General features: G+C 41.2%; 1 protein-coding gene across 1 annotated transcript in view; it reads left to right on the forward strand.

Moving 5' to 3' along the window:
• The first annotated feature begins 1260 nt into the window (after nt 1–1260).
• Nucleotides 1261–15844, forward strand: part of SEC23A (SEC23 homolog A, COPII coat complex component) — a 1400163-nt gene continuing 1385579 nt past the window's right edge. The window contains exon 1 of the mRNA XM_044074240.1: nt 1261–1375. The gene's annotated coding sequence lies outside the window, so the exon portion shown is untranslated. The remainder of the gene's footprint in view (nt 1376–15844) is intronic.

The raw sequence follows: 15844 nt of genomic DNA on the forward strand, positions 1-15844 counted from the left end.
AAAGAATATAATAAAAAATAGCATACTTTTCTTTACTGTTTATTGTATTGTATTTTTTATTTATCTTTGTAATTTTGGAGCTTTTCTCCCCGGGCCTCCACTGAAAACGGGTTCCTTGAGCCCAGTGGACAACCCCGGTTATCAAACTGGAAATAAATAAATAAATAAATCTGAAGTGACTTCAGTAACAGATCATTTCACTGAAACTAATCATTAAAAACAACACAGTAACAGCTATGAGTGAAGTGGCTGAATCTGAGGCAAGTGAAATGCGTTTCACAAAATCATTAGTTGCTGAAGTCGAACTGAAAGTGTACACTTAGTAAAGAACCCCAACAGCAACATATTTATATATACTTTACTTTGTAAGTACACCATAACTGGTTTCCTTGGCTTATTGAATTTTACCGAACAGGATGATTCTCCTAGGCAGGAACATAAGAAGAAAATTATCCAAAAGAATAGTTATTCATGGAATTGTAGACAAATTGAGAAACATCAATAAACAAGGTATCACCCTATGGAAAGTTATTGGCAGACCACAATAAAAATTAAATTATTTAGACAATATAGCAGGCAGCGAGCTTTCTAGGTACATCTAAATAAATTGATTCAACTACATACAGTTACTATTTTAATTGCTTAATTTTGCCATATGGTTCGTCTGCCAAGCACCGTTGATTTACATGTTGTCTTTGAAGACGGTTGTGCATGAAAATGGTCTGTTTCCGAGCACCCCCTTTATCCAGTTTCCCATAGCGCTCAACCGTCCAGATTTTCGTAGAATGTATTTACTCGTATTTTGTGCCGTTCAGCGTAAAATTTGTGTTTTCTGGCAAATGACTGAGAGGACTGAAGAGATACGAGTCCGACACTTTGTATCTTTCAGAAAATGCATGCTAGCGCACCTCCTGTTATTCTAGCAACTTTTTTAGTTTATAGGAACAATATTTAGTCTGTTCTTATTTTACAGCTTTGTCCCCCATTATTTTAGGATTTGTCCAGATTTCTTGCTCTAAGAAGTTGAGAGGTATGCGAGTTAGCACACAAATAAACAGATGTTCGAAATAACTACAATGAAACTGAATCCGTCAGTCATACCATGCGCTTTATACCTGAACAGTCATTTTAACTTTTAAACGTGATACTGCACGTGTCGTGAACTTTAAATTACGGCTGTAGTTGCACAGAAGTAGCACTCCGTAGCTTCAAACAAAACGTCAACCCTGCCAAAAGTCTTGCTGTGGGATCTTTGCGCTTTGACGTGGCAACCAGGCAAAAGACGGCCATGTTTTGCATGACGTCAGGAGGACACTGATCTGTTGTGGAAGTCTACTGCATTAAGACTGCACACCTTTGCCTGTGGGCTGGTTTGGTAGGTTTGTCACTAGTTTTTATTTTAACAACAAAGCAGTGTATTACAGGATTAAGAAAGTTGATTCACATGTAGTACTAATGCCTGTTTGTTGCGACAGCAGCATTGGGTTTGCAGGTTATTTAGATTTTGAGTGAAGTGTATTCGTGGGTAGTTCGCAGGATTAATTGTGTGGCATTATAAACTAATGGAACATGTTTTAATGTATTTATTTTATTATGTAATTAGAGGTCACTGTGCAGTAAGCCTACTCTCCAGCGTTGTAGACTGCTGCTCAATTTCGTACTATGTGAGATCTCCGTGCGTACAGCTGAATTAGCTGTCATTTATATTATTTTATGAAGTGCACTTTTTAACTGTGAATGGGTAGGATGTGTTTCTTGTAAGCGGTACTGTACGTTAGAGAAACTATGCTTAGTTATAGTGTTAATATTGTGAAGTATGGAGGTGAAAAGTTGTAGGCTTAATGGGTGGAACTGAACATTAAGCATATCATTTTTTTCAGTGTGCATTAAGTACTGGTGTGTTTTATGTATTCATTTTCTTGTAGAGTATCTTATGTTTGAACTCGAGGATGGATGTTCATTGCTGTCAGTATTAGCAACAAGTAGTTGGTGATGTTAAAGTTCATGATCTATAGAAAAGCCGAGCTCCTACGTTCTCACCAGTGGAGAATTAAAAAGAAACCAGAGTGTGAAATCTTTGCCTGCACTCTGAAACTCGATGAGTAGTCTGATACATCGATTCTTTTTTGAACTCTTGTGTATTATTTCATGTGCCATTTCTCAGATGGCGAGCTCGTTTAATCTTTTGCTATAGTTAGCTTTGTGGGCTGTATTCTCCAGAAGAAACAAGCTGACACGCTAAGATACATATCCATCATGGAAGTTTCTACCAATTTCGCCAGGAAGATTCTTAAGTGAAGATCTGTTTTAATGTACATCTTTGTGCATTGCTAATGTGATTATTTTCTTATCTTTGAATGTAGTATATGTAAATAAGGTGGGTTTTGTATGCCTGATGTACTGGTTTGGTTGCTGAGGTATACATAAATTGAAGTGGGCACTTGTCTCCTTGTATTATTTATTAAATGTTTGCCAGTATACTACAGCTTTTTAGAAAATAGAAACTAGAGCTCTAGTTTCACATTTTGAAGATATTGTAGACTCTCATGTATCAATATCATTGAATTACATACTATTGTGTATGATTACCTGGACCTGCAATGTTCACTTGAAACACTGCAGATTGTTGTTCTGTTTCTGTTCATGGTTTCATAAGAGATTACTAGGCTAATGGCTCAAGAGCCCTTACAAGCCTAGCCAATCCCTGTGGTAAAGATAACAAGGGTCAGCTAGTGGGTATTTGACAATGTTTACGGACTGCCTGGGTCTGTTAATGCCCCCCCCCCCCCTTGTGCAGAGGGTGACTGTTGCTGTCCTCAACTCTACTGGGATGAAGCCTGTCTGGTGACTGTGGTTAAATAGAGATCTGAAAGGGTTTGCTGGGTCATGTTTTGAGCTATTTAATAGGCACCCTGGGATTCCATCAGGGCCCATTGATGCCTTGTTTCTAGTATACATGAGTCAATTTTTACATTACCTCAGGATGTCCATGTCCACCAGGCTGGCCACAGAGATAGCAGGGAAGTGCCTACTCATTGTTTCAGTTTTTTACTCTGGGTTTAACCAGGGAGAAGAGTGGTGAGATGTAACTGGACTGGGATGATATAACACAGACAAAGAATGAGTGCTGTACTCCATGTGAACTGCTGCTATCCATCCAACAAGGCTAAGCTGCTTTGCGAACAACTTAGATGGTCCTATAGCAGCAGGGGGTTGGAGAAGGTTACAGAGATGGTTATTCTAAGGGAAATTTTAACTGGAAAGCATTTGAGTCTCTACAGAACACTAACTGCTGCTGTGCAGTAAGCAGCCTAGCGCAAACACTGGGCTTGTATAGAATTTGAAAAACAAATTTTACAACAGCAGGGCCTAGTCAGCAGCCCCCAGCTTGGTTTGCTACACCACAAAGCTTGTAGTCAGCAGCCCCCAGCTTGGTTTGCTACACCACACGTCTATCACAAGAGTACAGTCAGAAAACACTCTTAATTTAAAAATGCTGGTTTTAAAGCTCAAATGCAAGGAAACCACACAATGTAGATACTACTGTCATGTAAAACTAGCAGACATAATTAAGTATTGCAGCAGCAGTGGAAACAGTTCAGCTTTGAAACTCTACCAACATTCAAGAAATGTAACAATTCAGGATTTAAATGAAATACAGTAAAAATCAGCAAAAGTGCAAAAATTGTATCTATTTTCATTCTTTAGCAGCAGATTACTTGAAATACAACAAATTCTCTGTAACTCTCTGTTCTAGCCTTCAGGATCTTCTGTCAGACAAGGGATAGCTACCAGTGGCAGATTGTGTATCTTGGGCCCCAGGCTGTTTTCAAACCATTGGCCCCAGCACATATTTTAAGGACCATTCATATGTTCTTTCATTCACGTTCTTGATTAATTTAATTACATTTCATGTTTAATGCAGCAACATTTATTTGTTAGTGTGTTTTAAATTTGTAGTTTGAATTTTTTTCTAGTAAGTAGTGAAACAAAATGTATGAACCAGTGATGACAGAAATACCTATTTCAGAACATTTTAACCATAAAAGGCCACCCAGCTGCTGTCATTGTAAACCACCAATGTTTGTACTCAACAATTAAAGCCATTATCGACTGTGTACACAAATAGCTTGTTCATATCTGTTAACGTTTTAGCTCAAGAAATCTGGGCAAAGTCTGACATAACGGGGAGACAAATGCCCAAAAAACAGGGCCACATTTTAAATATTGTTCTTATAAACTTAAGGTTGCTAGAATATCAGGATTTGTGTTAGCATGCATTTTGTGATGGGTATGTATCCTGAATCCTAAATGCATGTCATTATTTAGTGATTTTAATCCTTAGATCATCCCAGTGATTTGTCAAAAAACAGTTTTTATGACGAACAGACAAAATAATATGAGGCAAAAATGTAGCAATTTTGCGAAAATCTGTACAGCTGAGAGGTATGTGCATGTCTGATTGTGATAAAAGTGGTCAGAGTAAAGTATTCCGTGTTGCTTTATGCAAATGTACACTAGTCCTGCAAAGATAGACTTGACTTTTATAAATGCTGTGCAGGGTTATTCATTTGCATCACAGCTACATTCTTGACTGCGTACTTCTCAAATGCTTGTGTTAAAAAATAAAAACAATAATAATGACCAAAGTTACATATTTGAAAATTTTCTCATAAATGCACAGTCCCACACAAACACATGCACACTAGTCCCACAAAGCCAGATTCAAGATTGTTTAAAAAAAGACCAGAAGAATAGAGCATAAGGTATTTTCATCCATATATAGCACCCTCCTATCCACAGCTGTACTCCCTTTGGTTGTGTACACCCCTTATTGCAGTGAAGAAATAAATTGCATGTACTTTTTTTCGGCCACTGTGCATCATCCTAATGGCACTATTGCCCAGTGCCTCACATCCGTGCTGGACCTACCAGCAACTGCTAACCCCCCAAATTTACTCCATGTCCTGCTGGGGCTGGCTTTGGAACCCAACAGAGTGTCCTAGGAGACTCGGACATCCACATTTCTTGGGGGAGAATTTTTTTTTATGTCCAATTCGCATTCCTCATCCCCTCGCCAGTGGTCACTGACTTTTGTTTAATGGCTGCTTCCCTCATTGGAACATGTCTTCCCTTAGGGAGAATAATAAGTGAATGCCCATCCCATCCCTCCAGCGTCTTCGATTCTTGAGATGCTAATCAAATTCTGGTCACCTTAACAGTAGGTAGGGCTATATTCCTGCACTCCACAGCACTGGCAGTTGCGTGTACTTTATTGCTAACTTTGGAATTATATAAAGATCACTAACATCATACCATAAGACACAGCCATGTGTACTCCAATTGAAACACGAGTATTTAAAAGAGTATAAGAAATATTAACACCCTGATAATATATGTTAAGTCAATATGCACAGTCTTTGCATAAGTCAAAGTCACTGAATAATTTTACATTAGAGAGAACTATTATTAATGCAAAGTTGTTCAAGGCAAAGAACTTTGCATTTCAGTGCTTCATCTACAAATGCAGTGCCTGTTGCTCTTGAAGAATAAATGTTGCATTTAAAAATTGGCATGCTGGTGTTTTTGATGTAATGTTTCCTGCAGTAGATCAGCTATGTAATAAGGAATGGCTGACAGAACAACAGGTTCATAGTGGCTGTTCATAGTGGCTAGGCATGCATTCCAGGAGACTGTTGAGGAGCCCCACTCAAACTCCCAATTGCTTCAAAGCAGTGCCTGGTTAAGTGACTTGTTCATTGTAACATAGTAGGTAAGTGAAGGTGGAAAGATTCGATCCATGGACTCTTGGCATGGGAAGCAGTGCAGAGGACTAAAGCTCCAACTTGTCAATGAGTTAGGTTCCAGAGTACTCATTTTTAACTAAATGCAGAAATCCTTTACAATTTGATCTTGTAGAAAAGACCGTAATATGCAACGATGACTACATAATGGATGTTGAAGATCAGACTGTTCAGATCATCACTCTAAGTAATGCAGACTCTATGACATGTAAAATGTCAACTTCTTTGTAGTTGCTGAACACTAAAGAAGGTACTGGAAAAATATATTACTAAAATGCACCATGTTTAGACTACCACAATCTATGTTTAGACTATATTATATGATATGAGCCAGTTGATGAATTAATGAATTCTTTAGTGTGATGAATAAAGCAAAACATTTCAGGCAGTATAAATGCTGTTTCAGTGACTTACTCAAGGATGGGATAAATATAAGGCAGAATCTGACATACTATGTAAAACTGGATGTAGATAAGAGCTGACTACTCTAAATCACTTAAAAATTAACAGAACAACAGGGTCTGCATCAACATTCATTTTGTGAACCACAAAAAAATATGAAACTTTAATAACTGACATTGCGTGACTGGCTAATCCACAGTGTTTTACCAAAAAAAAAGGAAAGAAATGAGCAGTTTAACTCCTTAACACCTATGTGGTGTGGAATGTTGTACCTTCAGCAGCCGGCACGCATCAATAAACTTAAAGGAGACCTGCACCCAAAAACTGATTTTTCTGTCAATCTTGAACGTTTCTGCATTGCTAATGCTTTTGTATCAAAGTAAATGGTAACTATTATTTTCTAACTTGTTACACCCCAAAATGATCTGAAGCAGGCTGCCATGGCTAGCAGTATTTTGTTTTACAGTCAATGGCTTTGCCCAACGGCAGCATAAGCGTACTGCTTGGGGGGGCAAGCACCCTCCCACTTTTACAGCTGTTGGCCATGAAGCTTTGACAATTTAAAAAAGAAAAACATCTTCGCTCTGCGGTGGCAGTGTCTTCTTTAAGGAGGACCATGCGTGCATTGCATGGACGCCACATTTTGCACTAGTGAGCAGAATTTTAACTGTCCATTCCATTGAAAGGTAAATGGCCATTGTAATGAGAGAAAAGGTGTGTGTGTGTTGCTGCGCAAGAGCAGAGAGAAGGTTAGGGGTTTGTGTGTTGCTGCGCAAGAGCAGGGAGAAGGTTAGGGGTTTGTGTGTTGCTGCGCAAGAGCAGAGAGAAGGTTGGGTTTGTGTGTTGCTGCGCAAGAGCAGAGAGAAGGTTAGGGGTTTGTGTGTTGCTGCGCGAGAGCAAAGAGAAGGTAGGGGTGTATGTTTGTGTGTGTTGCTGCACGAGAGCGGAGAGAAGGTAGGAGGTGTGTGGATTTGTTGCTGCACGAGAGCGGAGAGAAGGTAGGAGGTGTGTGGGTTTGTTGCTGCACGAGAGCGAAGAGAAGGTAGGAGGTGTGTGCTGCTGCACGAGAGCAGAGAGAAGGTAGAGGGGGTGTGTGCATGTGTGTGTGTGTTGCTGCACGAGAGCGGAAAGAAGGTAGGGGGTGTGTGCATGTGTGTGTGTGTTGCTGCACGAGAGCGGAGAGAAGGTGGGGGTGTGCATGTGTGTGTGTTGCTGCACGAGAGCGGAGAGAAGGTAGGGGGTGTGCATGTGTGTGTGTTGCTGCACGAGAGCGGAGAGAAGGTAGGAGGTGTGTGTGTTGCTGCACGAGAGTGGAGAGAAGGTAGGAGGTGTGTGGGTTTGTTGCTGCACGAGAGCGAAGAGAAGGTAGGAGGTGTGTGTTGCTGCACGAGGGGTGTGTGTGCATGTGTGTGTTGCTGCACGAGAGCGGAGAGAAGGTAGGGGGTGTGTGTGCATGTGTGTGTTGCTGCACGAGAGCGGAGAGAAGGTAGGGGGTGTGTGTGCATGTGTGTGTTGCTGCACGAGAGCGGAGAGAAGGTAGGGGGTGTGTGTGCATGTGTGTGTTGCTGCACGAGAGTGGAGAGAAGGTAGGGGGTGTGTTGCTGCATGAGGGGGGTGTGTGCATGTGTGTGTTGCTGCACGAGAGCAGAGAGAAGGTAGGGTGTGTGTGTGCATGTGTGTGTTGCTGCACGAGAGCAGAGAGAAGGTAGGGGGTGTGTGTGCATGTGTGTGTTGCTGCACGAGAGCGGAGAGAAGGTGGGGGTGTGTGTGTGCATGTGTGTGTTGCTGCACGAGAGCGGAGAGAAGGTAGGGGGTGTGTGTGCATGTGTGTGTGTGTGTGCATGTGTGTGTTGCTGCACGAGAGCGGAGAGAAGGTAGGGGGTGTGTGTGCATGTGTGTGTTGCTGCACGAGAGCGGAGAGAAGGTAGGGGGTGTGTGTGCATGTGTGTGTTGCTGCACGAGAGCGGAGGGAAGGTAGGGGTGTGTGTGTGCTTGTGTGTGTTGCACGAGAGTGGAGAGAAGGTAGGGGTGTGTGTGCTTGTGTGTGTTGCACGAGAGTGGAGAGAAGGTAGGGGTGTGTGTGTTGCTGCACGAGAGCTGAGAGAAGGTGGGGGGTGTTGTGCATGTGTGTGTTACTGCACAAGAGCGGAGAGAGGGTAGGGAGGTGTGCATGTGTATTTGTTTGTTGCTGCGTGAGAGTGGAGAGAAGGTAGGGGGGTGTGCATGTGTGTTGCTGCGTGAGAGCGGAGAGAATGTGGGGGATGTGCATGTTTGTGTTGCGCAAAAACAGAGAAGGTAGGGCATTTGGGCATGTTTGTGTGTGTTGCTGCGCAGGAGTGGAGAGAAGATAGGGAGGGTGTGTGCGTTGCCGTGCAAGAGCAGAGAGAAGGTAGGGGTGTGTGTGTGTGTTTAACATACATCTCAACTGTCTGGATTTAGCCTCATAGTTTGGGTATATTTCTCATAAAATTTGTGTTTTTTTTTGGCAAATCAGGAAGAACTGAAAAGACTAAATAATGACATGTATATCTACCAACTTTCTACATTATAAAGAGCAATATTTAAAAATCTATCCCTATTTGAGCCATTGTATCCCCATTATTTCAGGCTTTGTCCAGATTTCTTGCACCAAGAGGTTGAGAGGTATGCATATCTTTCAACTGTCCAGATTTTTGCAGAATGTCCACTTTTTTGCCTGCTATTTTTGGCCTATTCTGCAACATTTGTGGTTTTCTGGGAAGTCAGTGAGGATTGAAATAACTAAATGTCATACATTTGAATTTCAGACTTCATTTCTTTCAGAAAATGCACACTAAGACCAGTGCTGCTGTTCTGTAAGTTTATAAGATCAAAATTTAAAATCTGTCCCAATGTTTGGGCTTTTGTCCCCATTATGTCAGGCTTTATCCAGATTTCTTACTCTACGAGGTTGAGAGGTATGGTATGTAATGCCCTAGTTGGGGAGGGTAGGTTAGTCAATTAACTTGATCAGGCTTGAGCCTGTAACTTGGTTACAGGAGACAAGAGCCTGAATCCTCTACACCAAATATCAGTAAATTGTGAGTTTTGAGTTTCAGTACATTTTCAGGGAATTGCGAGTTTCAAGGGAAGAAAATTTACTATTACTCATGTAGATGAGTGCTGATATTGCAGTGCCCATTAGACTGCCAGTTATTTGGTGGTGTAAAATTGTTTTCCAGTAGCAACCTCTACGTTAGTTATAAAGCTCTGTAATGTGAAATAGTTCGGATGACTTTTACTTTGCAGAGATTGTGCTTATTGAATGGCATTGGTAGAGTGTAATAACGGATGTTTGAGTGGACTTTTATGGTTGAAATTTTCTGAAATGGGTAGTTTTCATTATTGGTTCATATATTTTGTTTCATTGCTTATTAGAAGAATGTTCAAAACTACAGTTTCAAAACACATTCTAACAAGTGGGGCAGTATTGTACAAAGAGTATAGTTTAATGCAATTAGGGAGGTGATTCAAAGAACACATACATGTATGCATGGTCATAAGAAGGCAATGCTGTAGTGTACTGGCTCACCTTCAGTTTCGCACAGGAGTAGGCATGGCCCGGGTAATTGAGCAAACCGGAATATGAAATGAGGCATGATTGGCATGCCATGCATATTAGCTGCTGACATCGTGCATAAAATTATGCCCCTTAACCAGGTCTGAGTTTATAAAGAAAATCGATAATTACAAGAATAGCACAGCTAAACTGGAGAACCAGAATCATAGTGCCATATCTAAATCGTAGCATCTGAAATAAATATGCATACCTCACAACTGACCTTATAATGAGGAACGCACCTCATTTGGGGTCTTATATTCATGGTAAATAGAAATAATTCATATAAAAAATATCTTTAAGTAAAAGCAGGCATATTTAACCGTCCTGTGACTTTCCTAGTTGAAGTTGTTAGTAAACTATGAGTATGTGTTCCATATTTTGCCCATTTGTTCCACATTATAAGAGCTAATGTTCCTCATTATGGAGATGGAGGGTTGAGTGCTATGTAAATATATATGGCTTGCACTAATTTAACATTACTGTCAAGAATTACATTAAAAACAACTGAAGGTAAGAATGCCACTTAGAATGATGTGTGGTAACTTAAAGACCAAAAAATAAAAATTGCTACTGTTATCTCAGGAACATAAGCACAGTTTCTAAAACATGCTTGGCAGCCTTTTAAGTGATGGTGTCACATGTAGCAGAAGGACATGATTTCACTTTATCTAATCTTTTCATGTACACAGTAAGCTTTATAATGCATGTATCGGTGTAATACTAGTAGTGATGATGAGTGGATCACATAGATGTGTACTGCTTTTGACAAAGAAATTCAGCATTTTTACCGTGCTACAGTACTTTGAGTATATACATCAGGATTAAAAGATATGGACTTTATACAATAACTAATAGTATGCATTTGAAATGCTCATAACAACATCTTGGCTCATGGGGTACGCAGAATACTAATTTCAAATGTTTTCAATATTTTTAGAAATGTGGTGTACCCAATTCCCCATGCATGCTGATGGCTGAAGAATGAATATTCACTTGGCTGAGAACCACATCATAATGAATATTCATTACTTCAGACTGACATCAACCATCTGGTAAGCCAGTCTTCTTCTTTCGGCTTTTCCCAGTTAGGGGTCGCCACAGTGGATCATCTGTCTGCTCATGATTGGCAGTGGAGTTTTACGGTGTTGAGTTGCCAGCCCGGTGCCCAACCTTCCACAGAAGGCACACACATGCGCACACTCATGCCTAGGGCCAATTTAGAATGTCCAATCCACCTACTGCATGTCTTTGGGATGTGGGAGGAAACTGGAGCACCCGGAGGAAACCCACGCGACCACAGGAAGGGCATGCAGACTCCGCACAGAAGGCACCCCAGCCGAGAATCGAACCGGAGAACCTCTTGCTGTGAGGCGGCAACGCTAACCGCTGCACCACCTTGGCCGCCCTGGTGTACACTACAATATTATCGCCCCTAAGAATGTGTGCAAGGAGCCTATAGTTTGAAAATAGCCCAAAGGTAAACGTAATCCTCCATTGGCTAGATGCATTTTCTCTGAATGTTGGTTTTCATGTTTCAGTGAATGTGAGTTTCAAGTGCATTTTTTCATTGTGACACTATTGTTTGTTTAGCAAATGGCTGTTGGTGTTTGTGGTATTTTATTTCAATATCTGTAATCGTTGTAGAAATAAATAAGAAAAAAAGTATGCATACTGACAGATTTGAATACTGTTTATGGTAAGTGGGGAGAAATAGCCAAGTAATGGAAAACTGGAATGGCTGTGGAGGGGGTTGCTGTTGGAGGAGCTGCTCTGGGGGTGCCCTGATCCATTACTCTGCCTAGGGCCCCATTTGACCATGATTCTGCTCTGGTAGTTTGCATTGTTATTTACTATAAATTATTGGAAGTTGAAATGAAACAAAAAGTGTTTTTGTTCCATGTTTAGTAATAAAGGAATGAAAGTGCTTATTATTTTACAACTGACAGTTGTTTCATTTCAACTTTTGATAGTTTGTGGATTTCCACAGTTTTACCGTTAATAACGGTCATACTGTTGAACATGCCAGTGCAGTTCTGTGGATTGTGGACCTCAAATGAAGTCACAGCAGCCGCCCCAGGTACATTCTGGACATTCATTTATGAAGTAATAACAGTAAAAATAATAATGACAACTATGGTGATAGTGATGATAAAATAAGACTGAACGCAGGCAAGAAACTGGAATGACTTTGACTCTGCTGTTAGTGTTTTCAAAAGAAGTTAATACGGTTTCTTCCTTAAGCCGCCTTTTTTTCTCATTTTTTTCATTACTGCAGGTTGGCCCCAGTTTTATTAGATTTTGAAAGTCATGCAAAAAATATTAATTTATTTGAAAGCAGAATAAAATACTGTGTGATTTTATTATGCTTATAAAAAATGTTATTAGAGCTTGTTGCCTGACTTTAACTCTTCAGTTAGGTTAATTATTATTATCACCATTTTTCATGTTGCCCCATTTTTGTTGCACTTCTGTTTTATTTAATTGAACAAATGAAAAAAAATGCAGCTCAAGGGGTAAACCAAAAATGTAATGGGTCGGGGAAAAAGGTCAGAGGTCCAGAACCAGGGACAGATTTCAAGTATAACATTGTTCTTATATGCTTAGTTGCTAGATTAACAGCTTTTGCATTAATGTGCATTTTCTGAAGGATATGAAGTCTAGAAGTTTGAAACTCAAATGTCTATCATTATTTAAGTTTTGCAGTCGTCATAAATTTGCTGGAAACCACAAATCTTATGAGGAACAGACCAAAAATATGACACAAAATCAGGGACCGTCAAACATATGCTGTGATCTTAGTCTCTTACGGAAAGAATCGGGGAGAAAGTGTGAAAGGCTCAAAGTCATGATGAAGGTAAAACCGTTCACACTACATTACCTTGGCCAAGTCTTTCGACACAATCCCTTCTCAGGTATAATAAGAAAGCTGAATAAACTGGGAACAAACCCTTACATTACTAGCTGGACTGCCATCTGGCTCACTGGATGCAGAAAATCAAAGTAGAGGAGGCTACGTCTAGAAAGAAAACGGTCACCAGTGGAGTCCCTTAGGGGTTCGGTGCTGAGGCTTTCCCTGTTTGGCAGCTACTTCTTGGAAGTAAAAGCAAATACCAAAGGGCTTTGGCTGACTGGTTTGAGATGACTGCAAGTTAGGAGCGGCTATTGAATCCCCAAATGACTTCACCATCATTCAGGAAGGTTTGTCCCAAGCAATAACTGGTGCCAGAGTCATGAATTGAAACTAAACTAAAAAAAATGCATTGTTGTATCCTTTGGGAAGTCGTCTACCCCAGGGAACTACCAAATTGACACCCCCTGAGAACTGACCCAGTTGTTTTTGGAACTTGTGTGGTCAGTGACCTAAATTTTGACCAACATGTGATCAGTGTCATAAGCACAACTTATGAAAAAATTGATTGCAACTAGATCTAGAAATGTTATTGTCCCCCTTTACAAAGCCCTCATTAGGCCAATCATTTTGTATAATGCCCACTTTGGCATGTATCTGTACATAGACATGCAACAACTGGAATGCCCACAGAGATACTTTACTAAAAGAGTACAAGTCCTAAACAACAGGTCTTGCATGGACCACCTCAAGGTCTTATCACTATACTCTGTATCCTACAGAGTGCTAAGAGGTGATGTCTGGCATACAAGGCATCCTCCAACCCAATATTGATGGACTTACTAAACATCAGCAAGTTAAATGGCATCAGAAATATTCAGTCCCGGTATCTAAACAGAATGGTGTGGAGAGACAGATATATAGCGCAGAGAATACCACTGTTCCAGAACAGACTCTTCATTCAAACAAAACAAAGCTCATCCCTGTCCATATTCAAATGTGACTTAGATCTAAGGATGGGTATTAGAAAATGCACCTGAGGATTGCCCCTCGTGTCACTAATGGATAGAGGCAGTTCCTAAATGCTGCATCCCTTACGTGGGTCCCCTCAAATTATCTATGGTATGGTCACAGTTCTCACTAGGGCTAATATACAGTTATCAGCCATGGGATGGGTAAGACCAGTCAGGAAGCGTTAATTGATGCACCAAAAGGGAAACTGGCTGAGCTGAAAATGTCCACCAAGTGCACCATGTTGAGGTAGTAAATAGTTTTGAAATATTGCCTTTTTTGGATCACTGTGTCCTTCTTACCCCCCTACACCCCTAGGTAGCCTATCTACCACAATAGTGGTTTCTGGCCCAGAAATTGTAGTTTATTGGCTGTTTGGCAGTTTTTCCATATCTTTCAACTTTCTGGGTTCAACCAAACAACCTAATAATGGGCGATTTCAACTACCCCACCATTAACTGGGAAAACTACTCATGTACCAGCTCCTTCGCTTAACTCTTTCTGGAATTCATAAATTCCAATGCCCTGGATCAACTTATCCACACCCCCACCAGGGGCAACAATATCCTAGACCTAGTCATTACAAACATGAGTGACCGGTGTTCCACACCTGAAGTCAACTCCTTGTTGGTCAGATCCTACCATAAGCTAATCACCTTAGATATCCACATCCCGCCCCCACCCCCATTAAGGAAATCATGGTAAAAAATTTCTCCAAAGCCAACTTCATGCTTCTTAAGACAGAAGTGGCGAACTTCATGACACCCATGCAGATGGACAGCACAGTTACGACTGCTGAGTCCTACACAGATGCACTCTGTAAGCACTTACACGAGTGCATGGATCGTGCTATCCCAAATGGAACCAAGACGCTATCCTCCAAAAAAAGGAAGCCAATCTGGTGGTCCCCTGCCATAAACAAACGCTACAACAGAAGGAAGAAACTGTTGCAACCTAGAAAAAGAGAGTAAAATCCCTAGAAAAAGAGAGTAAAATCCCTAGAAAAAGAGAGTAGAGTCCCATGAGTGGAGGAATTCCCTGGTCAGCCTTAGTAAGAAGCTGAGATCCCTAAAAAGATCCTCCAAAGCTAGCTACGAAAACAAAATCACCACTGATTCTAGGGACAACCACAAAGCATTCTATAGCTATGTCAAGAATCTCAATGGCAACACCCAGATCTGCTCTGAGTTACAGCACAACGGCATGAAAATTACAGAACCAACTGATATTGCCAATGTCCTGGTAGGTTCAGTGGTAACTTTACCCTCCCCCTCACCCCCTAAAGGGCCCATATCTATATAGGAAGAATGCAGAGTCCCTGTAATCACAACTACGCAGGTAAAAGCTACACTCTCTAAAGCCAAAAACACAGCATCCATGGGACTGGACAACATCCCAGGCTGCATTTTACACGAACTTCAGAACGAACTGACTCCCCACCTAAGCACAATGTTTAATCATAGTCTCACATCAGGCTTTGTGCCCACTGAATGGTGCACAGCAACAGTTATCCCACTCCACAAAGTGGGAGCCACCACTGATCCCGGGAACTATCGCCCTATTGTCCTGACAAGCCTGGTCTGTAAGGCCATTGAACGTATCATCATGAAACTCCTAAACAAAGACATTGGTAACCTCCAAACTCTGGACCCCACCCAGTTTGGGTTTGTGAGAGACGGATCATGCCTCCTGAATCTGATCGACTTCTTTGAGGCGGTCACCAAAGTTGTAGATGAGGGTAAGGTGGTTCACGCGCCTATATTGACCTCGCCAAGGCTTTCTACACCATCCCCTCATTCTGGAATTATAGCTAAACTCACTAAACTAGGTATAAATCCCTACGTCACAAGATGGGTTGCCAGTTGGCTCACTGACTGAACCCACACTGTAAAAGTCGCAGACTCCAAATCTGATTTCAAACCAGTGACAAGTGGAGAACCACCGGGTTCAGTTCTGGGACCTCTCCTGTTTGGTATCTACTTCTCTGAAGTACAGGCTAACACAGAAGGCCTTTGGCTAATGAAGTTCAGAGATGACTGCAAACTAGGAGCCATAGTTGAGTCCCCAAATGATGTGGACATCCTACAGAAGGGCTTCACTGAGACAGATGCCTGGTGTCAGAGCCATGGCCTCAAGCTCAGTGCCAAACAGTGTATTGTCATCCCCTTTGGTAAAAACTCTATACCCATGAACTACCAC

Source organism: Protopterus annectens, chromosome 6.part0, assembly GCF_019279795.1.
Source record: "Protopterus annectens isolate FY-2018-M chromosome 6.part0, PAN1.0, whole genome shotgun sequence".
NCBI classification, from domain to species: domain Eukaryota; kingdom Metazoa; phylum Chordata; order Ceratodontiformes; family Protopteridae; genus Protopterus; species Protopterus annectens.